Source organism: Leopardus geoffroyi, chromosome D4 (assembly GCF_018350155.1).
Source record: "Leopardus geoffroyi isolate Oge1 chromosome D4, O.geoffroyi_Oge1_pat1.0, whole genome shotgun sequence".
Lineage (NCBI taxonomy): Eukaryota > Metazoa > Chordata > Mammalia > Carnivora > Felidae > Leopardus > Leopardus geoffroyi.
Window position 1 is genome coordinate 153,137 of NC_059342.1, and position 27,957 is coordinate 181,093.

At 44.4% G+C, this 27,957-nt stretch overlaps 1 long non-coding RNA gene across 1 annotated transcript; it reads right to left on the reverse strand.

Annotated features, from left to right (window-relative positions):
* Nucleotides 1-873: 873 nt before the first annotated feature.
* Nucleotides 874-26,919, reverse strand: LOC123592846. Its single transcript, XR_006709968.1, has 6 exons — nt 26,839-26,919; nt 24,475-24,554; nt 22,801-22,933; nt 10,764-10,881; nt 3,734-3,890; nt 874-1,367 (listed from the first exon to the last, which is right to left on the reverse strand). It is a non-coding gene; the product is annotated as an uncharacterized LOC123592846 (long non-coding RNA).
* Nucleotides 26,920-27,957: the final 1,038 nt, after the last annotated feature.

A 27,957-nucleotide genomic window follows, 5' to 3' on the forward strand; every position in this document is an offset into this window, starting at 1 on the left:
ACACTGGTAAAAATATTTGGAATGCGGCAGAAGCAGTCTATGATGGAAGTATATAGCAGTACAAGCCTACCATAAGGAGCAAGAAAAATCCCAAACAATCCTAACTTATAACTAAAGGAATGAGAAGAACAGCCAAGGAAGGAAATAATAAAGATTAAGGCAGAAATAAGGAATACAGAAACCAAAAATACACTAGATCAAATCAATGAAACCAGGGGCTGGTTCCTTGAAAACAGTAATCAACATGAAAACCTCCTAGGCATACTTTTCACAAAGAAGAAGGAAAGGACTCAAATAAATAAAATCACAAATAAGACAGGAGAAATAACAGTCAACACCATAAAAATACAGTTAGAAGATAATATTATGAAAAACTATATGCAACAAATTGGACACTCTGAGAAAAATGGACAAATTCCTAGAAACACACAAACTACCAAAACTGAAATGGGAAGATACATAAAATCTGAAAACAGAAAGAAATTAAATCAGTAATAAAAAAAAAAATCCCCCCAACACAAGAGTTCAGGGCCAGATGGCTTCAGTAATGAATTCTACCGTCCATTTAAGGAAGAGATAATACGTATTCTTCTTGAATTATTACAAGAAATAAAAAAAGAAGGAAAACTTACAAATTCATCTTATGAGGCCATCATTACCCTGATACCAAAACCAGATAAAGCCTCCACTAAAAAGGAAAACTGCCGGGGCGCCTGTGTGGCTCGGTCGGCTTAGTGTCCAACTCTTAATTTTGGATTAGGACATTATCTTGCAGTGCATGGGTTCGAGTCCCACGTTGGACCCTGTGCTGACAGTGTGGAGCATGACCAGGATTCTCTCTCTCCCTGTCTCTCTGCCCCTCCCTCACTTTTATGTACTCTATGTCTCTAAGTAAATAAATATTTTAAATAGGTTTAAAATTTTTTAAATAAAACTACAGACCAATACCACGATGCGTATGTATGCATAAATTCACATCAAAATACCTTCAAATTAAAGTCAACAATACATTAATATAATCATTTACCATAATCAAGTGGGATATATTCCTGGGCTGCAAGTGTGGTTCCACATTCACAGATCAATCAACATGATGCACCACAGTAATAGAAGAAAGGATAAGAAAAATATGATGCTTTCAAGACATGCAGGAAAACGATTTGACAAAATGTCACATCCATTCATGATAAAAACCCCCTAGCAAGTAGATTGGGACTCAACCTACCTGCACATAATAAAGGTCATCTATGAAAAACCCACAGCTCATCTCATCCTCAATGGGGAAAAATTGAAAGTTTTTCCTCCAAAGTCAGGGACAATACAGGGATGATCCCTCTCACCACTTATTCCACATAGTACTAGAAGTCCTAGCCACAGTAATCAGACAACAAAAAGAAATAAGAGGCATCCAAATTGCAAGGGAGAAATAGAACTTTCGCTATTTGGAACTGACATGATACTTTCTATAAAAAACATGAAAGACTCCCCCAAAAATTGTTAGAATTGATATATGAATTCGACAAATCAAAATATACAGAAATCAATTGTACATAAATCTATTGCATTTCTGTAGACAAATAATGAATTAACAGAAAGAGAAAGTAAGGGATCAATCCCATTGACAGGTGCACCAAATACCCCAAGATACCTGGAATAAACCTAACCAAAGAGATAAAAGATCTGTACTCTAAAGGCTATGAAACACTGATGAAAGAAATGGAAGAGGACACAAAGAAAAGGAAAAACATTTCATGTTCATGGATATGAAGAACAAAATACTGTTAAAAGGTCTACACTCCACAAAACAATCCACACATATAATGAAATCCCTACCACACAAACAAAACATTTGTCACAGAACTAGAACAAATAATCCCAAAATTTGTATGGAATGACAAAGACCCCAAACAGCCAAAAGAAATTGAAGACCAAAACTAAAGCTGGAGTCATCACACTTCTAGACTTTAGGTTATATTACAAAGCTGTACTGAACAGAACAGTATGGTACTGGCAACCAACAACAACAACAACAAAAACACAGACGCAGAGATCAATAGAATGGAAACCCGGACATGAACTCACACATATATGGTCAATTAATTCTCAACAAAGCAGGAAAGGATATCCAATGGGGAAAAAAAAAAAGATACTCTTGGGACACATGTGTGGCTCCAAAGCGTGTGATTGTGGATTCAGCTCAGATCATGATCTCAGGGCAGTGCAAAGCATGCTTGGGATCATGATCTCAGGGCAGTGCAAAGCATGCTTGGGATTCTCCCTCTCCATTTCTCTCTGCCCCTTTTCTGCATGCTCTCTCTCTCTCTTTCAAAAATAAATACATAAACTTTAAAAAAGTCTCCTCAACATATGGTTTTGGAAAAACTAGACAGCAACCTGGAAAACAAAACAAAAACAACAATGGACCACTTTCTTACGACATACACAAAAATAAATCCAACACGGATAAAGACCTATGTGTGAAACCTGAAACCATAATAATCCCAGAGGATACCTAACACAGGCAGTATCTTATTTGACATTGGCTGTACAAACATCTTTGTAGATATATCTCCTGAGGTAAGGGAAACACAAGCAAAAATAATGGGACTTCATAAAAATAAAAAGCTTCTGTCACCAAGGAAATAATCAACAAAACTAAAACACCTACAGAATAATATTTGTAAACGACATCTGATAAAGGGTTACTGTCCAAAATATATAAAGTTATATACCCAAAAAATGAGAAATCCAATTAAAAATGGGCAGATGACATGAATGGACATTTTCCCAAGGAAGACATAAACATAGCCAAGAGACACATGAAAAGATGCTCAGCATTATTCATCTTCAGGGAAATACAATTCAAAAGTACAATGAGATAACACGTCACATCTGTGAGAATGACTAAAATCAATGAATGATGAAACAGCAGGTGTTGGCAAGGATGCGGGAAAAGAGAAACCCTCTTGCATTGTGGGAAGGAATGAAAACTGGTGCAGCCACTCTGGAAAACATCATGGAGATTCGTCAAAAAAAAAAATGGAAATAGAACTATGTTACGATCCAGCAATTTCACTACGAGGTATTTACAGAAAGAATACAAAAATAATTCTTCAAAGGGATACAGGCACAATGAGTTTACAGCAGCATTTTCTACAAAAGCCAAATTACGGAAACTGACCAAGCATCCATCAACTGATGAATAAACTGAGATGTAGTATATGGAATGTAATATTATTTAGCCGGAAAAACATGAAATCTTGTCATTTTCCACGAGGTGGATGGAGCGAGAGAATGTTATGCTGGGTGAAATAAGCCTATCAGAGAAACACAAATACCAGATGATTTCACTAACACATGGAAATAAAACAAAACAAAGGAGAGGGAGGGAGGAAGAAGACAGTGACAGACAAACAAACAGACTCTTAACCAGGAAACAAACTGAGGGCTTCCACAGCGAGGTGGGGGAATGGGTGAAACAGCTGCTGGGGATTAAGAAGTGCACCTGGGATGAGCACCAGGTGACGTGTGGAAGTGTTGCTCTATATTGTACGCCTGAAACTAATATTACACTGTATGTTTACTAAGTGCAATTTAAAGTAAAAGATAACATAAGGCTAAGACACCTACCTACCAGGTTTTCTGTAGTTTTCAATCACTTCATTAGGTTGGAAAAATAACCATAAATTTTTTAAAAAGCATGTATGATGTGGGGGACAGTTTGTGCCCTTACCTCTGTCTCTGGTTCCAGCAGGACTCGGAAAGTGGGTCCAAGCTCATTCTTCTAGAAGGTCCTGAGACAAACATTTCGTGTATTCACGTCCTAATGGAATGCAGCTCCCGTTCTTCTGAATTTCTGTCAGGGTTTCTTCCCGGAAACAAGCCTGAATCTGGAACAAACCATCGACTTCATCTATGAGGTGATGTCGTGGGACCCCGCAATCCACGAGTCCTTTAATAAAATACGTCCGGGAAGTGGAGGAATGAAACACGGGAACAGCCCAGAAAATGCAAGGGCCTGTATTGCTTAGCAACCAGCTTGCCCAGGGAAACCACCCAGCGCCCCCTCCTCAGCACTCAGTACAACAAGGCAGCTTCTCTCTGGCGACTCAGGAGATGCCAAGTTGCTGCAAAGCTCCCAAGGTCTCCCCTGGGGCGGGCGGCAGAACCCGCTGGAAACGCAGCTCTGCTCTCTGTCCTGAGACAGCGGCAGAGGCCCTGAGTCCTCTGGGAGCAACAGCAGCCCTTCCTGCTCTGAAGTGCCCTGGGTCAGAAAAGCCGATGGTGCGCCCTCTGCTGGCCATCACTGCCCAGGCAGAGGAACCCGCCCCTCCTGGTCTGTGGTGCTCGAGCTCTCTCTGCTGGCCACCATGGGAATTCCTGCAATGTTGAAGGCCCTGGCTGCTCAGCTGAGGGACCAAAGGTGCTCTGGGCAACTCTGCCTGTTCTCCACATTGGGAAGGGTCTTAGTGACAGGGCCTGGGACACAAAGAAATCTTTTCCTTCTCCTTTCTTTTGAGTGAAGAATGAAACCGAATTTATTAACATAATGACATCATTTGTAATGTTTTAAGCAATGTCCACAGAAAAATAGACCGCCAATTTACACATGCTGAGCAAGTAATTGTGTTTCCCACCAGACTATTTAGGTTAGATAAAGAATTGACACCTTTGAGAGAGAGATACCGGCTTCCAGCTATGGAATGAATGTGTCCTAGGGATACTAGAGACAGCCAATGGAAGAGAGTCAATCCTGTAATAATACTGTTGCATGCTTTCACAGGATAGCTACACTTGTGCTGAAGTACAACATAATTTATAGACATATGGAATGACTAAAATGTATGCCTAAAACTAATACAACAAATGTGTGAAGAATATTTCAATTAAAAGTCGACATCCTTTATGCTATCTTTAATTTCTCTTTTTTTGCCAATGAACTATCATTCCTGGGGCACTTGGGTGGCTTAGTCAGTTAGGCGTCCAACTTCCCCTCAGGTCATGATCTTGCAGTCCATGAGATTGAGCCCTGCGTCAGGTTCTGTCCTGACAGCTCAGAGCCTGGAGCTTGCCCCAGATTCGGTGTCTCCTTCTCTCTCCCCCCTTCCTCCCTCAGGCTGTCTCCAAAAAAGAAAAACAGAAACATTATAAATTAAAAAAATCATTCCTAATTTAGAATCTGTGAAACTCCATTTATACCAGATTCTCTAATATCACCATCTTGATGTTGAGAGCTTATCTAAATAGTCACTAATAATATCTTTGATGACACATATGTGACAGGGTCAGAATGCAACTTACAGGGAGCTACGCATCTGTTATGAATTTACTGTATGTATCCTTGGCTAATATTTCCAACGAAATGTGTTTTAGGGATACAGATGTATGAAATAATGTCCATCAGTCATAGAGGGCAAATTCCTATAGGACCATTATGCCTTCAATTACTAATTGTCATCTCTTCAAAATTAAAAGAAAGCTGGGGGCGCCTGGGTGGCGCAGTCGGTTAAGCGTCCGACTTCAGCCAGGTCACGATCTCACGGTCCGTGAGTTCGAGCCCCGCGTCGGGCTCTGGGCTGATGGCTCAGAGCCTGGAGCCTGTTTCCGATTCTGTGTCTCCCTCTCTCTCTGCCCCTCCCCCGTTCATGCTCTGTCTCTCTCTGTCCCAAAAATAAATAAACGTTGAAAAAAAAATTAAAAGAAAGCTGGGACAAGAAAATGTCTTTGAATTTGATGTAAGAGAAGACTATGGTGTTTTAAAGGGTTCACCTACCATCTGGCATCCTCAGTTTGGCAGTGGACAGGAGGATAGAAACCCACGATCTTGATGCACACTGCTAGTTCCAGAGGGAGAATATGGACCTTCTTGTCAAATACTTTTTATCAATATCAGCAGTTCAACTCTGCCAGGTACAGACTGCTGGACCTGGGGGCAACACAATGCCTAATGCCTGGGTTCAGAACACGAGGAAGACCAGCTGGTAGGGAGTGCCGGGGAAATCCAACAGGGCCTGGGGCAGTGAGGGAGATGGGTCCGGGTCCACTCCCCACAGGGTAGGCTCTGGCGTTTACCTTCCAATGAGCAGCACACTCTCTCTCAAGACTTCCCTCTCTATGACAGAACATGAGGCTGTGCCCCCACAATTCCAGGAGAAATGAGGGATACCCATCTTTTCAAATGCAATAGCCTCTGCAAAGCTTGGCCCCAGGGATGTTGGAGTCTTGGAGTCACGGAAAACTGATGCCCATGATACCTGCCATTTCTGCCCCAGCACTCAGAGCCACTTCATACATCTCCTCTCCCCTGGCCCATCTCACCCCATCCACATTCCTGGACCAGGTCTCTACTTTCTCCTTGTACTTCCTCTTTGTCTCTGTTTCTCTCTAACCACATCTCTCTCTATTTCTTCCTTTCACTCTCTAGGACTTGCCCAATTCCCCTATCACAAATTCAATGTCTCTCTCCCTGCCTGTCTCTTTCTCCACCTCTCCCCACGCTTCAGGATATCTGCTCTGTGCATGCAGCCCTGTCCAGGAGCACAGGGCATTCCTGTCTCTCCCTCTCTCATGTCTTGTTTTGTCCCAGGCCCCGATCACAATGGAGGAGAATCCCCTGTACAGCAGCTGGTCATGTTGACATTTGCTAGAGCACTGCTGGCAGCATGTGGATAGCCATTTACCCTTGGTGGCCCAGCCATGACCCAAAAGCCTCTGGAGGGCGGGCTGCTTCCCTAAGCTGGGAGGAAAAAGGGGCTTACAGGGTTCAGTGTCCCTGGGGCAAAGTGGATTGGCTTGGCCGATGTAGAAGGAGCCATATGCTTACACACAACTCTCCTGGGTGGTGTCCAAGGAACCTATCTCAGACCATGGAGCTCTGCCCTCCCCATCCCTCAATAAGGCAACAGGGGAAGTTTTGTGAGACATCATGTGACTCACCACAAAAGCTGCACCATTTACTCCGTTGGAGGCCACCTGGATTGGTGCTATTGGGGGCAGCTGGTAAGGTGCACAAGGGCACAAGAGCTGAGTTAATGCAAGGCCTCCTTACTGGTCTCCTGAATCCATTCCTCACCATCGGAAGAGACCCTTTCCTGGAGACAGATACCTGCCCTCCTCATCAGCACAAACCCCATCAACTAGCACGCACGCCATGTGCTCATGAGTATCTATCTACAGATATAACAACCACCACCAGATCTCCCTAAAGGATGTATCCAACTCCTCAGATGGAACCATAGGTCCCTTCCAGGCATTACAACCCCAAAGAATGATCTGTCTTCTTCCACCAATCCTGTACATACTATGTGTTGGCTAACTGTGTATACAGGAATCCCAAAGCGTACACTTGATTGGGAATGAGTGTTGATTTTCCTGGAAGCAGACGCTGACACAGAAACACAACTGTGACAAGTGTATTAGGGGACATTAGGAAGGACAAAGTGGAGTGGACAGGGTGGGCAGGGAAAGCATTCAGACCAAGGGGCAGATTAGACACCATCTCTAAATATATAATACCCATAGCTGGTTTGTAATGGTTCAGTGTCCTCTCCAAATTTCAAACGGATTGCCCTCTACGTCAAAGTGATTTTGAGTTATTGCAAAGGGATCTTTTGTTCCCCTCTATGCATTTTGTCTTCTACAATACATCTGTGGCCTTGGATGAGCACATATTTGTGTGGCTGCATTTGTGTGTCTACCTCAGATCTTAGATGTAGATGCCTGAATATACACATTCTCATACTTATCTTTTCCTTCTTTGTAAAGTAGGACCTGAATTTTAATAGAAAAAACACAGGGGTCTTTGTTGTATCTTTTGAAACAGAAATTACCAATCTCCCAACCTCAGGCATTATACCCTTACTTTCATGAAACTGAATGAACATCTGTTGATGACCTTCTGTGTGCAGATACATTCATTTCCACCCTGAGAAGGGTGAATGCCCACTCATCCCATACATTTTACAAATTCCTTATGTGCTTAACCACCTCTTCATCGCACTGACCTCAGAGACCAACATTGTTCCTGCTTCTCAGATTACAATGCTGAGGCTCTGAGATGGCCCCACTGAGAGCTGGCATTAGGGCTGAGACAGCAGGATCACAGGCAGTGCCTCTGGAAATTGTGAGGGAAGTTTCAGAGATGCAAACCTTCATGCAGGGTCATGACAGTAGGTTCAGGGGTGCGGTGACAAGATTCCAGCAGGGGCATTTCCTGGTCAACCCTGAATTCCTGCTAAGAGTCTGATTCAGGCTGAAGACCAAGGAAGCCACACAGCTAATCTACAACCCTTCATCACATTTAGTCTCACAGAGGCACACAAACTTAGGCAGACAAGCATCCCATAAGAACCAAGTTAAACTACAATTCTCCAGGGCATTCTTTCACAAGGATCCAGAACCTTCAGGAGAACCTCCAAGGGAAACAACAGTCTTTATTTAGATAATGAACTAGGTGCACTTTGGCCACAATGGCATTTCAGAGAGGATACCTGCATGAACTATCCTTGAACCCATACAGCAGCTCTGGGTGGATGTTACTCTGCGCTCACTCTCCCTGCCCAGGTTGTGGGCCCTGCCACAAATGGACTCCAATTCCATCTCACTGAGTCCAACACCCTCCTCTCTGTACCATCTCAGCTCTCCCTTCGCATGCACAGTCTCCAATTCATTCCCATGAGATTCATGTCTCCGTCTCTTGTACCTGAGGACCCATTACTGGAGCTGCCATTATTGTAGACCAGAAGCTCCATGTAATTTAACGCATGTGACTCTCTCCCCATTAGGACAGTTGAAGCCCCTGATAGAAAGGGTTTGCCTCACTCTCACAGAGCCAGGGATATGGACTGTGTACTGGGCACATCTGCAGAACTGATATGCCTGCTTTTCTATTAAAAGACTCTTTCTTTCTCCACAAAGGATATATGCAGCCCAGCTCAGTAATGGAAATGACACAGCCCAACATATGTATGTCCTGAGAAACTTGAGGAATCTTAACAGTGTCCTCATCCAGCAGCACCCTTGCATTACAAAGCATGTGAGGCCATCTCTACGTCTTCTCAAAGACTCAACAACACAAAAGCTGAATGTGCTGAACATGTCAACTCATACAGCTCAGTTCATCTCACAAATAGTCGAGGTGGAGGTGGTGGGTCCTGTCCCACCATCAAGGAGCTGGAGGCAGCCCATAGAGCCCATGAACAGTGATAAAGGGTATCTGTGGGGGATGGACCTGGGAAAGAAGGAGGTCCTCTTGCACCCATAGGGACCTACAGAAGTGACAGGTGTGTTGGTATGACAGACAGAAGCAGAACGCCCACAGGAGCTGAAACACAATGAAGCAGGTGTCAGCATCTGGCCCCTTGTTCATTCATGGGTTCTAGTAGAACAGATCATCAGTGTCAGAAAACTCTACCCTTCCATGGGGTCCCACCTATAGCCTGAAAGTACCAGATGCCACAAGGAAAAATGACTGTCGCCACACGTCACTGCCCATGTTTAAAAATGCAGAAAGCCAAGGAGTCCTGTTCTAGAAGATGGATGGCAGTAATGCCAGTCTAATAAAGGAACGTATTCCAGAGAGGCAGGCATCTGTGTCCAGGATCTCTCTGGTGTCCTCTTCCACCAGATCTGCAGACTTTTTCTTTGCACATTGAGAACAGACAGAACGTGAAGGAATGAAAGAAATGACCAGAACCACACAGAGATCCAGGGCCACCCCAAGGTCAAAGTTCTACCTGCCATCCCATGCCTGTCCTCACTCTGCTTCCCTCCCTGAACAAGACATCTTCTGTGCAAGGCCACAGGGACCTCTGAGGAGATGGGGATTCCTGGAGTCCTGCATGGGGCCTGGAAATGTGTTTTCTGAGGGAAACACATTACCTGTGCATATTCATTGGTCTCAAGTATGTTTATCTTAATTCACAGGTAATTCAGCTTTTAAATACAATATGAGTTGCAGAGCTATTTTGTGCCATTGTAAAAGGGAGGTAGAAATTCTACATAAAAGAATGAACACAAACATGTCTCAATTTCAGGGGCAAAACTCCCATAAGGTATCATGAGACAAAGTACCAATTACAACTGCTCCCGGGACACAAGAGAACCTACTCATACAAACACAACTGAAGAACTCTGTGAGGTATTGGCCCTGCAGGTAATCACTGATTCTCTCCCTTCACGACTGCAGTTCCACGTACATTTTTTATTACACATGCCACTTCTGAAAATTCAGAGTATTTCCACCTAGGGGACAACTGGAGAAATTCTCTACCGTACATTTACCAACACAGAAGGACCAGTAATGAATTCTGAATTTTTTCTAAGAACTCTCAGCACTGCACAAAGCACACAATATAATGTTGGAAAGAGTTTTTATCTATTCCAGTCATGAGGCTCATAGCAGACATTCTGAACAAATTCATGGCCTACACTGAAATAGGAAAAAATGAAAATAATCAGGATAATCCCATGTAAAGAAGGTGCAGAAGGAGTCAGACGCTCCAGAAGACTTGAGGGTGCAGTGAAGCATCATCCTCCTCAAGTTATTTCCACAAACGCTAAGTGAGAGCCACGTGGTCCTCAGCCTCCATGTACTTGTGGCTTCCAGAGGCACTAGCTAACATGATGATGTTACATTGGAGAAGCCTGGAGGCTTGTGAGCACGTAAATCAAACAGTAAAGACACCAGAGGACAAAGAAAACCAGACAAGGCCAGATAAAAGTTTCCAGAAAGCATTGCAACTGAAACGGGCAACAGAATTTACCTTGTCTTTCTCTGCATCCTTGGTAGAGACAAAACTGATATTTCCCATGGGAGCTGCATCACGTCCTACGTCTCATAAAGGATGGAGGTTGATGGAGGTTGATTCTGACCTGCATAGACTGTGTGGAAGAAAAAGAAACCATCCGCCACATGTTTCATTATATTCAACTCATTCACACTCTCGGGTCCCTTACCAGGGGCAGAGGGTTTTTCAGGTGTCTCGGGTGACCCTTGAGGACAAGAGGGAGATCTGATCCTGTCTCTTGAGGAAGGTTTACAGGGTCCTGGTTCAGGTGTTTTTATAACTAATCAAGCAGCTGTGAACAGCTCAGGTGTCAACTTGCTAGAAAGTATGTTAGGGGTGTGTTTCATCCCTCAGAGAGCCCAGCACATGGTCTCTGTACAAGCTACATACTAGGGAGTGTTATGTCTGTCAGCATGTATAAGGCCTCTTTCCTTCTCAGAGACACGTGTTGCCCAGCTCACTAGGTGGAAATGACTGCCCATTTCATGCATTTCATGAGAAATTGAAGCACATTACACTGTCCTCACTCAGGCTGACCTGAAAGCCCTGTGGTGCCATCACTGCATCTTCTCCAAACACATAACAAGTAAAAGACAAAACGTGTTTTATAAGTCAACTCATACTGATCATATCATCTTTCCACATGGTGGAGGAGGAAGGTGAGGTCCCAGAGGACCCCAGTTTGGAGAAGGTGGGGGTGGTCCAAAGCCCATGGGTGGTGATAAATGTCAGCCCACGGGGTATGACATGGAGGGCACTTCTGGGAAAGGAGGAAATATCCTGGAAACCACGTGGACCTGCAGGACAGAAATTAAACTTTTGAGATGTGTTAGGGTAAAAGGTGAGAAATCCAACACCAACACCAACACTAACATACCTAAACCCCAATGAAGCCGAATGGCACCTGTCTCCTTCCTCTCACCTGGTTTCAATAGGGCAGCATCAGTGCTTCTAAACTCCACCCTTCCCACTGGGTCCCACCTAGAATTTCTAAGAGTTGGAGGAGACAAAGCAGTGCGTTGCTGGCAGCATGATACTAGCTGTGTCTGCAAATGTAGTGAAGGAAGTAGCTAGTCTTAAAGGATCAGAGGGATAATTCCAGACTACTAAAGAAAGTCTGTTCCACACACACAGGCTTCTATGTCCAGGACTACTCTCCACCCAGCCCTTCACCACCTCAACAGCTCCGTGTTGGCATAGTAAGAGCTGAAACGATGAGGAAGAATTTTGTTTCCGTACTATTCATTTACATCTTTAATCCATTTCAAGTTAATTCTTGGAGTGGTATAACATAAGGTGCTAAGGTTTATTCTTATACACGTGAATATCCAATTTCCCCAGCCCCAGTTATTCAAGAGACTACCCTTCTCCACTGTGTATTCTTGACTCCCTTGTCAAATACTAGTTGACTGTGCATGCAAGGGTTCAGTTTGGGCTCTCAATTTCCGTTCCATTGTCTTGTGTGTGTGCTTATGCCAGTGACATACCTGATTTCTTTGTGTTAGAATGCAGCTTGAAATCAAGAAGTGTGGTGTCTCCTATTTTGTCCTTTCTTGCATTGGCTACTTGGGGTCTTTTTGTGGTTCCAAATACATTTTAGGATATGTTTTTCTAATTGCATAAAAACTGCATTGGAGTCTTGATAAAGATTGCACTGAATCTCTAGATGGCTTTGGGTACTATGGACATTGTATCTATATTAATTCCTCCGAAAGATGGACGTGGGATGGCTTTTCACTGACTTGTGTGTTCTCCTGTTTCTTTCATCCAAATTGAATTTCTTCCATTTCTGTACACGGATGTTACAGTTTTTTGTAGAGAGATCTTTCACTTCCTTGGCTAAATTTATTCCTATACAGTTTATTGTTTTTGATGCTATTGTAAATGGATTGTTTTCTTCTTAGATAATTTGGTTAGTGTATAGGAAAGCTACAGAATTTGATATGGTGACTTTCTAGTTTGGAACTTTTATGCATTTCTTGATTAGACATTAACAAGTTCTTTTACACTGAACTTTATTTCATTCTTTTACCTTATTAAAAAAAGTCATGTTGGGGCGCCTGGGTGGCGCAGTCGGTTAAGCGTCCGACTTCAGCCAGGTCACGATCTCGCGGTCCGTGAGTTTGAGCCCCGCGTCAGGCTCTGGGATGATGGCTCAGAGCCTGGAGCCTGTTTCCGATTCTGTGCCTCCCCCTCTCTCTGCCCCTCCCCCGTTCATGCTCTGTCTCTCTCTGTCCCAAAAAAAATAAATAAACGTTGAAAAAAAAATTTTTAAAAAAGTCATGTTATTTGGGAATAGCTGATACAGTATGTTACATTAATTTCAGATGAACAACATAGTGATTGGACAAGTGTATACATTCTGATACGCTAACACAGGTGTAGCTACAATCTGTCACCATGCATCACTATTCCAGTACCATTCTCAATGTTCCCTATGCTATATCTTCTATCTGTAATATCTGTAATTTATTATTCCATAACCAGAAGCCTGAATCACCCAATCCCCTTCACATATCTAGGGCATCCTTGTCTTGTTCCTGATCTTAGAGGAAAATCTTTCACAATTTCACTATTGAGTATGATGTTAGATATGTGCTTCACATACATGGCCTTTCTTATGTTGAGATATGTTCCCTCTACAGGGAATTTTTAAAGAGTTTTTTTAGCACAAATAGATACCAAATTTTCTCAGAACTTTTTTTCTGTGTCTATTGATATCGTCACAGGAGTTTTCTTTTTAATTTTTAAAATGTATGGGGCGCCTGGGTGGCTCAGTTGGTTGAGCGTCCGACTTTGATTCACGTCATGATCTCACAGTCTATGGGTTCGAACCCCGCATCAGGCTCTGTGCTGACAGCTCAGAGCCTGAAGCCTGCTTCAGATTCTGTGTCTCACTCTCTCTCTGTCCTTCCCCTGATCATGCCCAATCTCTCTCTCTCTCTCTCTCTCTCTCTCTCCCTGTCAAAAATAAATAAACATTAAGAAAAAATTTTAAAATGTATTTATTTTAGTTTAAATTTATTTATGTATTTCTTTAGTATTTATTTTTTCAAGTTTTTATTTAAATTCCAGTTGGTTAACAAACAGTGTAATGTTTGTTTCAGATATACAATGTAGTCATCCATCACTTACATACAACACCCAGTGTTCCTCACTACTAGCGCCCTCCTTAGCCGATCACCCATTTAACCCATCCCCCTGCCCACCTCCCTTCTAGTAATCCTCCGTTTGCTATTTATAGTTGAGTCTGGTTTCTGGACGATTTTTCTTTCATTCAATTATGTGAGGGGACATATTTATTGATTTTCATTTCTGAAACATCCTTCCTTTACAGGGAAAAACCCTACATCGTGGTCAATGATCCTTTTTATGTGATGGTTAATTTGGTTTGCCTGTATATCACTGGGAATTATTCATATATATTCATCATGGGAATACTGGCCTATAGTTTTCTGTTCAGGTAGTATCCTTTTCTGGCTTCCTACCAGGGTAATTCCAGTCTCATGAAATGAGTTTATGGTGTTCATTCCTTTTGAATCAGTGAGAGGACTGCTGTTATTTCTTCTACAAACGTTTGGTCACATTCACCAGTGAATCTATCTGGTCCTGGGCTTTTCTTCCCTGAGAGAATTTCGATTACTGATTCAATTTACTTACTTTGGTTATCTTCTTGTATTGACGCAGTCTTCCTTTAATGGGTCTGTGCAAACCTTCTATTTCTTCCTGATACAGTCTTGGTAGGTTGTGTGTTTCTAAGAACCTATCCATTTCTTCTATGTAGGCAGTTTGCTGGCATCTAATTTAGCCATGGTCGCCTCTTTGTCTCCTTTATGTTTCTTTGGTATCAGGTGTAATGTCTGCCCTTTTATTTATAATTATTTGAGTTGGGTCCTCTCTCTGTCTTAGCATAGTATACGTATAATCTTGAAATTTTTGTTTCACTCTTCAGAAAACCCACTGTTGGCCTTCTTCATATTTTCTATTGATTTCATGGTCTCAGTTTCATTGATTTCCACTCTCATATGGATTAATTTCTCCCTTTTGAGAACATTGGACATTGGTAGATTGTTGTTTTTTTTCTAGTTCTTTTAAGTTAAAGGTAGATTGTTCATTTGAGTCCCAAATCTATCCTCCACGCATGCAAATCCAGTGACTCATCAGAGACACTTCATAGGTCTCTCCTGTCCTATTTCTCATTCTCAGAACTCTGAGAAATGGAACCAGAAAATTTATTTGAAGATACAATAGATGAAAACTTCCTTAATGCGGGGAATGAAACAGACCCAGAAGCAGGAGGCACAAAGAACCCCCAAAATATTCAACAGAAGCAGATCCACATCAAGTCATAGTAATTAAAACGCAAAATGTCGTGATAAAGAAAAAATTTAACAGCAGGAAAACAAAAGATGACAATTACCTACAAGAGAAACCCCATACGGTTATCACTGGATGTTTTTGAGAAGAAACTTTGAAACCGTAAGTGAGCAGCACGGTATGGTAAAGGTGCTGAATGGATAACATCTGCAGCCAAAGAGAGTCTATCCACAACACTATCATTCAGATGGAAGGAGAGATCAAGAGGTTCTGGAATAAATACTCAGCGAGTTCACAACCAACAAACCACCCCTGCAAGAAATGTTAAAGGGGACTCTTTAAGTGGAAAAGAAACACCTAAAGTGACAATATTAAAGTTCAAAACGCAAAAGCAATAAAAATGAGTATATCTGTAAAACATCAGCCAAAGTATTCACGATATGAAAGGTTTTGAAATATGACACTACATATCTACAACACGGGGAGGAGAGGAGTAAAGAACTGGTTCAAACTTAAACAACTATCAACTTAATATAGACTTCTATATGCAGAAGTGGTTAGGTACAATCCTAATAATAACCACAAATCAAACACCACCAATACATATGTAGACTATAAAGACAAGCAATTTCAACTGTGGTACTAAAGAAACCCAGCAAACCATAAAAAAGAGAAAGAGAAGAAAGGATCAAAAAGATTCAGAAACAACCATCATCAAGTAATAAAAGGACAAGTACTTGTCTATCAATTACTTTGAAAGGAAACAGAATAAATGCTCAAATCAAAGGCACTGGGTGACAAATAGGGGCACCTGGATGGCTCAATCACTTGAGATTTTGACTCTTGATTTTGGCTCAGGCTATGATGCCAGGATCATCGGATTGAGCCCCAATTGGGCTCTGCACTGAGCATGGAACTTGCTTAAGATACATCCTCACTCTCATTCTCTCTCTTTCTCTCTATCTTCCCCCATTCCCCCCCACCCTGCCCTCCCATCCCCGTGCTCTCTCTCCTCATAATAAAAGGCACTGGGTGAGAGAATGAATGAAATATAGGACCTATCTAACCTCTACCTACAACAGTAATTATAGAACTAAAGTAACAAAAGAAAACAGCAGTAGCCATACCTATATCAGACAAATAGATTTAAAAATAAAACTCTAACAAGAGAGAAAGAAGGACACTATAATGATAAAAGGTATAATCCAACGAAAGCTACAACATTTGTAAACATATATGTGCTCAACCTGAGACATCCAATACACAAAACAGTCAAAACCTAAAGTAAAGAATTGATACTCATACAATCATAGTAGGGCACTTAAAAACCGCAAAGAGATCAAGGGAGATATCATTCCATCAGAATATATACATTTGTATATTTTCTAATAACACCATGAACATGGGTTCCAGAATCGGTGAAGAAATACGCGACATGGAACGTGGAATATCACCATGTCATTTCCAAAGCGTGACTGCACCTGCACAGATGATTTCTAAAGCCTACCCTAAAGGTGGCACATACATTTGTCTAGCCTTGGAACGCAGAGAATAATCCTGACGGGCACACACCCTTGTGTACTCCACTCAGGCCTTTGGGGAGACACCTACTCTGATCTGGGGTAAATGCCTGGAGCCTCCAGGGACCTAACCCTAAACATAATGGTAAACCTAACCAGAATCCTCACCCTACACCTAACCCTATATATCACACTAACTCTACAACAGATCCACATCGGAGCATGTGTCCTCGTATCAGCCTTCCATGGAATTCAAAACACTGATGTCGCTTTCACCCTGGCAACTTCTGAAGACCGAACCATAAACCTATGGCACCACGTGCCTGGGGTTGAGAAGCGGTACAGGGTCACACTGCATGGAACCTGGAACCTCACCATGTCGTTTCCCAGGCACGGCTGCAGCTGCCTGAGAGGATTCCTGAGGTCTACCCCACCAGGGGCCCATAGAGCTGTGTGGCCTTGAAAGCCAACATCTGATCCTGACCGGCACCCTCCCTTGTGCCCTCAAACCAGCCCTCAGGGAGAACACTACACGACTGTGGGTTCAGCGCATGAAGCCTCCTGGGACCTAACCCAAACCCTGACCCTACCCCTAACCTGAACCCTCCACTGAAAACTAAGCCGGCCTCGAACCCTAACCCTACCCTTGAGCTGCACCGTCGCATGGGCCCTCACTTCAGCCCTTGAGGGAGATCACGAGACTGGAGTCGCTTCAGCCCTGGCGACGTCCCTGGACCGAACCCTAACCCTAGCTAAGGCTCTCTCCCCGTGGGAACCCAATACCATAGTCTGACAACACCACGCGCCTGGGGTGCAGAATGAGGGCAGGCTCACTTGGCATGGAACCTGGAAGCTCACCATGTCGTTTCCCAAGCCCTACTGCAGGTGACACAGAGGATGCCTGAGGCCTCCCTGACCAGGGGCCCATAGATTTGTGTGACCTTGGAAGCCAAAGACTGATCCTGACCGGCACCCTCCCTTGTGCCCTCTACTCAGTCTTTTGGGGAGACCACTGTACTGCTGTGGGTTCAGCACCTGGAGCCGCCTGGGACCTAACCCAAATCCTGACCCTACCCCTAACCGGAACCCTCCACCGAAACCTAAGCTGACTCGAACCCTAACCCTACACTTGAGCCACACCGTCGTATGGGCCCTCCCTTCATCACTCGAGGGAGACCACGAGACTGGAGTCGCTTCGGCCCTGGTGACTTCCCTGGACCAAACCCTAAACCTAGCTAAGGCTCTCTCCCCATGGGGACCCAATACCAAAGTCTGACAACACCACACACCAAGGGTGCAGAATCTGGGCAGGGTCACACGGCATGGAACCTAGAAGCTCACCATGTCGTTTCCCAGGCCGGGCTGCAGCACCCAGATGATTCCTGAGTTTTCCCCGACCAGGGGCCCATTGACTTGTGTGGCCTAGGAAGCCAAAGACTGATCCTGCCCAACACCCTCCCTTGTGCCCTCAACTCAGCCCTTCGGGGAGACCAATTCACTGCTGTGGGTTCAGCGCCTGGAGCCTCCTGGGACCTAACCCTAACCCTAACCCTAACCCTACCCCTATCCGGAACCTCCACTGTAACCTAAGCTGGCCTCGAAACCTAACACTACACTTGAGCTGCACCGTCGCATGGGCCCTACTTAGCCCTGGAGGGAGATCAAGACACTGGAGTTGCTTCGGCTTGGCGACGTCCCCAGACCGAACCCAAACCGTAGCTAAGGCTCTCTCCCCATGGGATCCCAATACCAAAGTCTGACAACACGATGCGCCTGGGGTCCAGAAGCGGTGCAGGGTCACTCTGCATGGAACCTGGAAGCTCACCTTGTCGAATCCCAGGCCCAGCTGCAGCTGCCCGAGAGGATGCCTGTGGCCTCCCCGACCAGGGGCCCATAGAGTTGTGTGGCCTTGGAAGCCAATATCTGATCCTGACTGGCACCCTCCCTTGTGCCCTCTACTCAGTCTTTCGGGGAGACCACTGCACTGCTGTGGGTTCAGCGCCTGGAGACTCCTGGGACCTAACCCTAACACTAACCCTACCCCTAACCGCAACCTTCCACCGAAACCTAAGCCAGACTCGAACGCTAACCCTACACTTGAGCCACACCGTCACATGGGCCCTCACTTCAGCCCTCGAGGGAGATCTCGAGACTGGAGTCACTTCACCCCTGGCGACGACCCTGGACAGAACCCTAACCCTAGCTAAGGCTCTCTCCCCATGGGGACCCAATACCAAAGTGTCAACACCACGAGCCAGGGTGCAGAATAGGGGCAGAGACACTCAGCATGGAACCTGGAAGCTCACCATGTGGTTTCCCAGGTCCAGCTACAGCTGCCTGAGACGATTACTGAGGGCTCTCCAATGAGGGGCCCATAGAGGTTGGTGGCCTTGGAAGCCAAAGACTGATCCTGACCAGCAACCTCCCTTGTGCCCTCACCTCAGCGCTTTGAGGAGACCACTGTACTGCTGTGGGTTCAGTGCCTGCATCCTCCTGGGACCTAACCTTAAACCTAACCCTACCCCTAACTGGAACCCTCCACCGAAACCTAACCCGGCCTCGAATCCTAACCCTACACTTGAGCCGCACCATCGTTGGGCCCTCACTTCATCCCTCGAGAGAGATCACGACTGGAGTCGCTTCAGCCCTGGCGACGTCTCAGGACCCAACCCTAACCCTAGCTAAGGCTCTCTCCCATGGGGACCCAATACCAAAATCTATAACACCACGCACCTGGAGTGCAGAACTGGTGCAGGATCACTCGGCATGGAACCTGGAAGCTCACCATGTCATTTCCCAGGCCAGGATGCAACTGCCCAAGAGGATTCCTGAGGCCTCCCTGATCAGGGGCCCATAGAGGTTTGTGGCCTTGGAAGCCGGTTACTAATCCTGACCGGCAACCACTCTTGTGAGCTCAACTGAGCCCTTCGGGGAGACCACTGCACTGCTTTGTGTTCAGCGCCTGGAGCCTCCTGGGACCGAAACCTAACCCTGACCCTACCCCTAACTGGAACACTCCACCGAAACCTAAGCTGCCTCGAACCCAAACCTACACTTGACCTGAGCCGTCGCATGGGCTCTCACTTCAGCCCTCGAGGGAGATCATGAGACCAGAGTCGCTTCTGCCCTGGCAACGTCCCTGCACGAATCCCTAACCCTAGCTAAGGCTCTCTCCCCATGGGGACCCAATACCAAAGTCTGACAACAGGACGTGCCTGGGGTCGAGAAGCGGTGCAAGGTCACTCAGCATGGACCCTGGAAGCTCACCATGTGGTTTCCCAGGCCTGGCTGCAGCTACCCAAAAGGATTCCTGAGGCCTCCCTGACCAGGGGCCCATAGAGCTGTGTGCACTTGGAAGCCAAAGACTGATCCTGAACGGCACCCTCCCTTGGGCCCTCAACTCAGCTCTTCGGGGAGACCACTGCACTGCTGTGGGTTCAGCGCATGGAGACTCCTCGGTCCTAAACTTAACCCTAACCCTACCCCTAACCCGAACCCTCCACCTAAACCTAGGCCGGCCTCGAACCCTAACCCTACACTTGAGCCGAACCATCGCATGGGCCCTCACTTCAGCCCTCGAGGGAGATCTCAAGACTGGAATGGCTTCCGCCCTGGCGACGTCCCTGGACTGAACCCTAACCCTAGCTAAGGCTCTCTCCCATGAGAACCGAATACCAAACTCGGACAACACCACGCATCAGGAGTCCAGATGAGATGCAGGGTCACTCATGATGGAACCTGGAGGCTGACCATGTCGTTTCCCAGGCCCGGCTACAGCTGCCCAAGAGGATTCCTGAGTCCTCCTCAACCAAGGGCCCATAGAGTTGTGTGGCCTTGGAAGCCAAAGACTGATCCCCATCGGCACCCTCCCTTGTGTCCTCAACTGAGCCCTTCGGGGAGACCACTGCACTGCTGTGGGTTCAGCGCATGGAGACTCCTGGGTCCTAAACTTAACCCTAACCCTACCCCTAACCCGAACCCTCCACCTAAACCTAAGCCGGCCTCGAACCCTAACCCTACACTTGAAACGCACCGTCACATGAGCCCTCCCTTCAGCCCTCGAGGGAGATCACGAGACTGGAGTTGCTTCGGCCCTGGCGACGTCCGCAGACCGAACCCTAACCCTAGCTAAGTCTCTCTCCGCATGGGGACCCAATACCAAAGTCTGACAACACCACGCACCTGGGGTGCAGAAGCGGTGCAGGGTCACTCAGCATGGAACCCGGAAGCTCACCATGTCGTTTCCCAGGCCCAGCCACAGCTGCGCCAGAGAATTCCAGAGGCCTACCCGACCAGTGGCCCATAGAGTTCTGTGGCCTTGGAAGCCAAAGACCTATCCTGACTGGCACCCTCCCTTGTTCCCTCGACTGAGCCCTTCGGGGAGACCACTGCACTGCTGTGGGTTCAGTGCCTCGAGCCTCCTGGGACCTAACCCTACCCCTAACCAAGACCCTCAACAGAAACCTAAGCCTATCTCCAACCCTAACCCTACACTTGACCCTCACTGTCACATGGCCCTCACTTCAGCCCTCTAGGGAGATCATGAGACTGGAGTCGCTTCAGCCCTGGTGACATCCAGGGATCGAACCCTAACCCCAGCTAAGGCTCTCTCCCCATGTGGACCCAATACCAAAGTCTGACAACACCACACGCCTGGGGTCTGGAAGCTGTTCAGGCTCCCTCGGCATGGAACCTGGAAGCACAATCAAGGCCATAGAGACATCTTTCTTGGACATGGTGTTATTCACACTGTACAATGACCTACTGGACATTTCTACAGCTCACGAGGGAACTCCTGCCACCTGCCTCAAAGACACCAGTTGAGAAGAATGCAAAATACACTGACGAAAAGAAAGTGATGTGAATTGCCCACCTTCAGAATATTGTCTCCTTGAAAAGGAATGCGGGGAAAGGTTGGGAAGGGAAAAGAGTGAAAGGAAGGAAAACTGAGTTCACAGGATGCAGTAATGACGGCACCCCTGATATCCTGCTAGACATAAACTCCCATCTTATTTGCAGCAGGATACCATCACAGTACACCTGAATTCTCCTCCCAATATTTCCTACCCAATATCTAGAGTTTAACAACAAAATATATACATATGGCAGTCATGTCGCTACGATGGGACTGAAATGTAAAGGACAATGAAAATAAACCCTGAGATTTCCACAAAGTGAAGGAAGGTGCAGATCACAGAAATCAAGGCAGAAGGGAGAAACACAATTTTTAATGATTACTACAATAAAAGTATTGTTGGTGTTAAATGTCCTCAAAGAAAGAAAATTATCCCCACTGCCTGACACATTTGTTCTTACAACAGTGTTTGTAACAATTAATTCCTGAAAGTCTTACTCTCCTGTGAGCTTCTGTCTTTGTCCACACATTCCAACACAAACGTCTACATTCTTCTGCAGCGTGTCCCACTTGGCATCCTTTGACCCTTTCCCACACTTAAGTGCATCACTGTTGTCCCCCAGTTCCCTTTTGCTGTCTGTCAAGCATAAAACAGTGTACCTGAGGGGCGCCTTGGTGGCTCAATTGGTTGAGCGTCCGACTTCAGCTCAGGTCATGATCTCATGGCTTGTGAGTTCGAACCCTGCATCGGGCTCAGTGCTGACAGCTCAGAGCCTGGAGCCTGCTTCGGATTCTGTATCTCCCTCTCTCTCTCTGCCCCTAACCCACTTGCATTCTGTCTCTCTCTCAAAAATAAATAAATATTAAAAATTAACAACAAAAAAAAAAACCAACAGTGTACTTGAGTGTGTGCACCTGTTACCACGAGTGTGGCCATGAAGGGGGAGAGGAGAAAGGACAGGATTCCCAAGGCAGGAAGCCACTTTTTACCTTCCCAGACCAAACTCATTCTATCAAGTGCAGTTTTCTTCCCTCCAAGCAACACCCCTTCCAGGTTACATTTATGAGACGTCAAGACTCCCTGCATTGAACCCTTGATGCGTGCACCAGTATCTCCTGACTTTAAGACAGATTTGAGAAAGGTGGAGTGACTATAGAAGAACGTGAATGTACTTACCACTACTAAAATGTACACTTAAATATTTATGATGGGAAACTTTCTAATGCATGTATTTTACCAGTTAAAGAAGAGAAACTCAAAAAGAACGTAATGATGTTCATTTCTGATTTATATAACATTTGATAGTGATTTTTTTTTTACCTGATTCTTGTGGATCTTAACCTGAGCATTTTCTTTCTGCACAGCCTGTTTCTTCAGACTTCAATTTCACTTCCTGTTCTTCACACTTCAATTTCACTTCGCTGGTATGAACTTCGTAAAGGGAGAGGTGAACCTGAACAAAACATTCTTTCTAGTGATTTCTTCCCAAGAAGAAGATCGCTCAGTAGATAACATATAAATCGAATATTCTAAGACATGAAAGATTTGTTTTCCTTCAAAGCTAAAGTGTACAATGGAAATCCTGCAGGAAATAGAGGGAATTTACTTCTGAAACTTCTGAAGTGTTTACTAAAATAGCACCTTTCAAGTTCTTTGTAGATTTTTCCTTTCCCTGATTTGCAAGTAGGATAGAAACCAAACGTGTACAAAGAAGCACTGTCAATAGAACATACCCCACAGTTAGCCTCTGTATCATTAAAAACAGTCAATCCAGTTTGGGCCAAAGAGAAAAGACAGACACATAAAAAAATGAAGGATGAAGAGAACAGTGGAAGATGTAAATGTTTCACAGCAACTATCTTCATTTCCAGTCAATGGAACTGTGACTGGATGACAATGAAAAAGTGAAGAAAGTGTAAAATATTTCAAGCCAAACAGCTCCAGTGAATGACTTTTCTTTATGGAAGAGAAATATTGTCACCAGATTCTCTCAAAATTCTCTGCTCTGCATTAAGAGGAAGAGAACCATTCAACATGGCAAGAAACCTCTAGTGCTCTCTCCCAGCAGCACTGAATGATATAAAAATTAAGCCAGGGCTATGAAAACAAATGCTGCCTAACTCCTAAATAAAAGAGGTACTATAGTGTTACTGCTTGAAACAGTAGTGAACAGCATGGAGGGTTGAGGGGCTCAATTCACGCAATGGCCAAAAGGGCGCAAACGTCAAATTATGATCACTCAGGAAGTCCCAATTCTTGACATTCTGATTTCTCTCAGATTGCAATGAAGCATGTGCACTTGGAATGATGTTATTAACAAATTCATTAGTGCACTCAAGTGTCTCACTGTTATTCTTCAACAAAACACATAGTCATCAGGAATACTTACTCATTACTTTTACTTCCATTTTTAAAGGACAAAGAAGGTATTTTAATATTTTTTATTTATTTTTTGAAAGACAGAGTGAGCAGGGGAAGGGCAAAGAGAGACAGAGGGAGAGAATCCCAAGCAGGCCCCCACCATCAGCATGAAGCCCGATGCAGGACTCAAACTCACATATCATGAGAACATGACCTGAGCTGAAACCAAGAGTTGGATGTTTAACCAACTGAGCCACCCAGGTGCCCCAGGACAAAGAAGGGATTTTTATCTTACATCTATGTGCTTTGTAAGAGGCAAGCTTATTTTGCCACATGGTTTCTTGAGCACATTTCTTCACTCCATTGATCTACACAAATATGTAGTAAAGGATTCAGAATTCAAAAATATTAACTACGTTGACATAAAAACTTATCTTTGGTGGGTAAGTCATTACAGAAATAAAGAATGTGGTATTTTACATGTGTGATGATTGCTTTGAATTTAGCCTGGTAGACAATGGAATGAAATGGGACATCAGGATCAAAGAGGAGATGGCAAAATCAGTGAACCAGAAGTGAACACAATTCCAGGTGAAATCATGAAAATGAAAAAAGGGGGAAGGATGGTTATACCTTCTATTCACAAATGGACATTTTTTCTGCATGTTTTGCATTTTCCTTCATGTAGTACTTAATCTTCTCAGAAATTTGATCTAAATTAACCAAAAAGATAAAAGAGCAACCTCTCATGATTAGTACCAAAACCAGGAAAATCAAACCACCCATTGTGTCAACAGCAAAGGCATATGATCTGGCACTGTGGTCACATATAACATTTTGGCATTACTGTGGTCCCTGAAGAAAGCAAGTTTTAGTTAGTGGAACTTTATTTTTCCTTCTCTCATTCTTTCCTTCTTCCTCTCTCTCTCCCTCTCTCTGTTTCTCTCTATATATCTCTCCTATTTCTTTTTCTTTTAGAGAGAAAGAACACATGAGCGGGTGAAAGGTATGGAGAGAGAGAGAATCCTAAGCATATTCCAGGCTCAGTGCAGAGTCCGAGGCATGGTTCGATCCCATGACCCTGCGATCATTTCCTGAGCCAAAATCAAAAGTCAGATACACAACCGACTGAACCACCCAGGTGTTCCCTAATATCCCATCATTAAGCAACATTCTTCTTAGAATATACGAACAGCTCAAATTGCTCTGACATCACCAGAGGAAAAATGGAGATAAATCAAGTATCCTACATACTTATATTCTGTCCTTCATGATCAAATAAACAAGTCAGTGCAATTACTTTAAAAAAAAAAAAGTCAAAAAGAAAAAATAACCTGCCTAATTTCTTCCACGTTTTCCCCCACTTTCACCCACCCTTTAAAAATAATGAAAGGGGCACCTGGGTGACTCAGTCAGTTGAGATCCAACTTTAGCACAGGTCATCATCTTACCGCTCATGAGTTCAAGCCCCATATCAGGCTCGCTGCTGTCAACAGAGCCTGTTTCAGATCTTCTGTCCTCCTCTCCCTCTGCCCCCTCCTCACTTGCACTCTCACTCTCTCTCAAAATTAAATAAATCTTTTAAATAGATATATAGATAAATAAATAAATAAATAACAATAACAATAAAAATAGCAATAACAAGAGAGCGGGCGCCTGGGCGCCTAATCAGTTAATTTTGGCTCAGGTCATGATCTCACGGTTGGTGAGATTGAGCCCCATGTGAGGCTCTGTACTGAAAGCATGGAGGCTGCTTGGGATTCTCTCTCTCTCCCTCTCTCTCTGCCCCTCAACCACTCATGCACCCACTCTCTCTCAAAATAAGTAAATAAACATTTAAACAAGTACTGAGAGACAAAGTATTCTAAATGTCACTTTTTGGCCCTCAGAGGCCTCCAATATCTTTCTGCTGCTCCACAGGGTCCCATCCATGAGAACCAGGGCTGGATGCTCACTCAGATGGATATGGCCTTGGAATCAAACACACTTGGGTAAAATGTCAGCTTTACTACTTAGTAGCTAGAACCCTGGATAACTCCACAAATCACAAGATGGTGAAAGCCCAAGATGCAAAGTTTACCACCTGCATCACTGGTAAACACCATGCAGGAAACACTCACCTTACAGGTGGATAGCACATGGACAGCACCTAGAACAGGGCCCAGCACTCCAGAATCTTCTGACAGGCATTGAATTCTATTGTTTGGTCCCAAACTGCAAACTTACCTGCTATTTGTACAATGGGAGAGCTCTGATGCCCTGAGGTCGCCATTCTCTATACCAGCAGTATAGCAATGCCAGCATTTGAGGACCCACTATGTGCCAAATCCCTTAATCAGCACAGTCCGTGAAGCCTATACACAATCCATTAGCACCATTTTGCATCTTGTTCACTTCCACTCACTCTCCACTGGCATTAGAGGCTCTCTCCACCCAGGACTTGTAACATATGTTTTAAACCTGTCTAGTGACACACACGTGGCCTGGCAATATCTGACTTCTTCTCTAAGCCTTGAGCTTCTTGACAGGCTCAGATAGTGCCTTAATCTGTGCATTTCCCCCAGGAGGCAGGTCATGCCAATATACTCTGCCACTGGATTCTTAAACATTTCTGACCAGAGGTAAACTCATCTGCTTCTAATTGTCCGATTTTTTCCTCTACATGGTCACCTGTCTCAGTTGGTGGCTACTCAATCTGTGTTGTCACTTAGGATGCAAACAAGAAGGCTAAGGGGTTAACTAGTTAAGGGGCTAACTATACCTGATAAGTCAATGTCTTTACTTCTAGCGGAATTAGAAACCACAGTGAACAGCTGTATTAAGAAAAGATTACAGAGCACCTGGGTGGCTCAGTCGGTTGAGCATCCAACCCTTGATTTTGGCTCAGGTCATGATCTCATGGTTTGTGACATCGAGCCCCACGTCAGGATTTCGAATCTTTTAAAAAGAGATTTAAAAAGAATAGATTACAAGGAAAATAGAAGCCTGAAATCTTACCTTCATATATTCAACTCTTTACCTAGAAGAGGGATAAAGAAAATTAAATTTGATGTAGAAACGATATTTTTTATAAAAGTAGTTTGTGACAAAAAAGTCAAAATCATAATCGAATGTGGTATTGTAATAAAGGTGTGGTTCAGCAAAATAAATTATTTTTTAAGTGTTGCAATTCTAGTATAGTTAATATACAGTGTTATGTTCGATTCGGGTACACATATTGGGATTCAACAATGCTGTACATTACTCAGGGCTCATCATGGTAAGTGTACTCTTTAATCCTCATCACCTATTTCTCCCATCCCACCCACTCTTCTCCCCTCTGGTAACCATCACTTTGTTCTCTAAAGTTAGGAATCTCTTTCTTGGTTCATCTCTCTCTTTTTCCCCCTTTTGCTCATTTGTCTGTTTCTTAAATTCCACATATGAGTGAAATCATATGGTATTTACCTTTAACTTAACATTATATCCTCTATATCAATCCATGTTGTTGCACATGGCAAGATTTCCTTCCTTTTTATGGCTGAGTAATATTCTAGTGTGTGTGTGTGTGTGTGTGTGTGTGTGTGTGTGTGTGTGTTAATGGATATATCACCTCTTCTTCATCCACTTATCTATGGATGGACACTTGGGCTGCTGCCACAATTTGGCTATCATAACTAACGCTGCAGTAAACATAGGGGTGTGTCATAGACTCTAAGTCTAAAGTTCTCTTTTGGCCAGCAAAAGAACAGATGCAGGATTCAAACGAGAGATGGCTAATGTCCAGGAAAAAGACAAGAGTGCTGAATAAGGGTCCTTGCCCCGTATTTATTCAGATCAGAAGGCTTGCAAACGTGATGGGTGTGTACAAAGAGACAAAGAAACTAGGAACATTAACTTGTGGATATGACAGGGAAAAGGGGATTTTGAAGATATACAGTGTTTGGGGTTTGGGTCAATATAAAACAAAATCCAGGCACCGGGCAGATGGGTAGATGGCTGTTAACAGCAGACAGGAGGCGCCGTGCCTATTTATCTTTGCCAGCCTAGGGGATGAGACAGATAGGGGGAATAACCTCAGGGTTAATAAGCCATCTTTTCTTTTGTTAACCATCTCCATTCTGGGCTGCTTTGCCT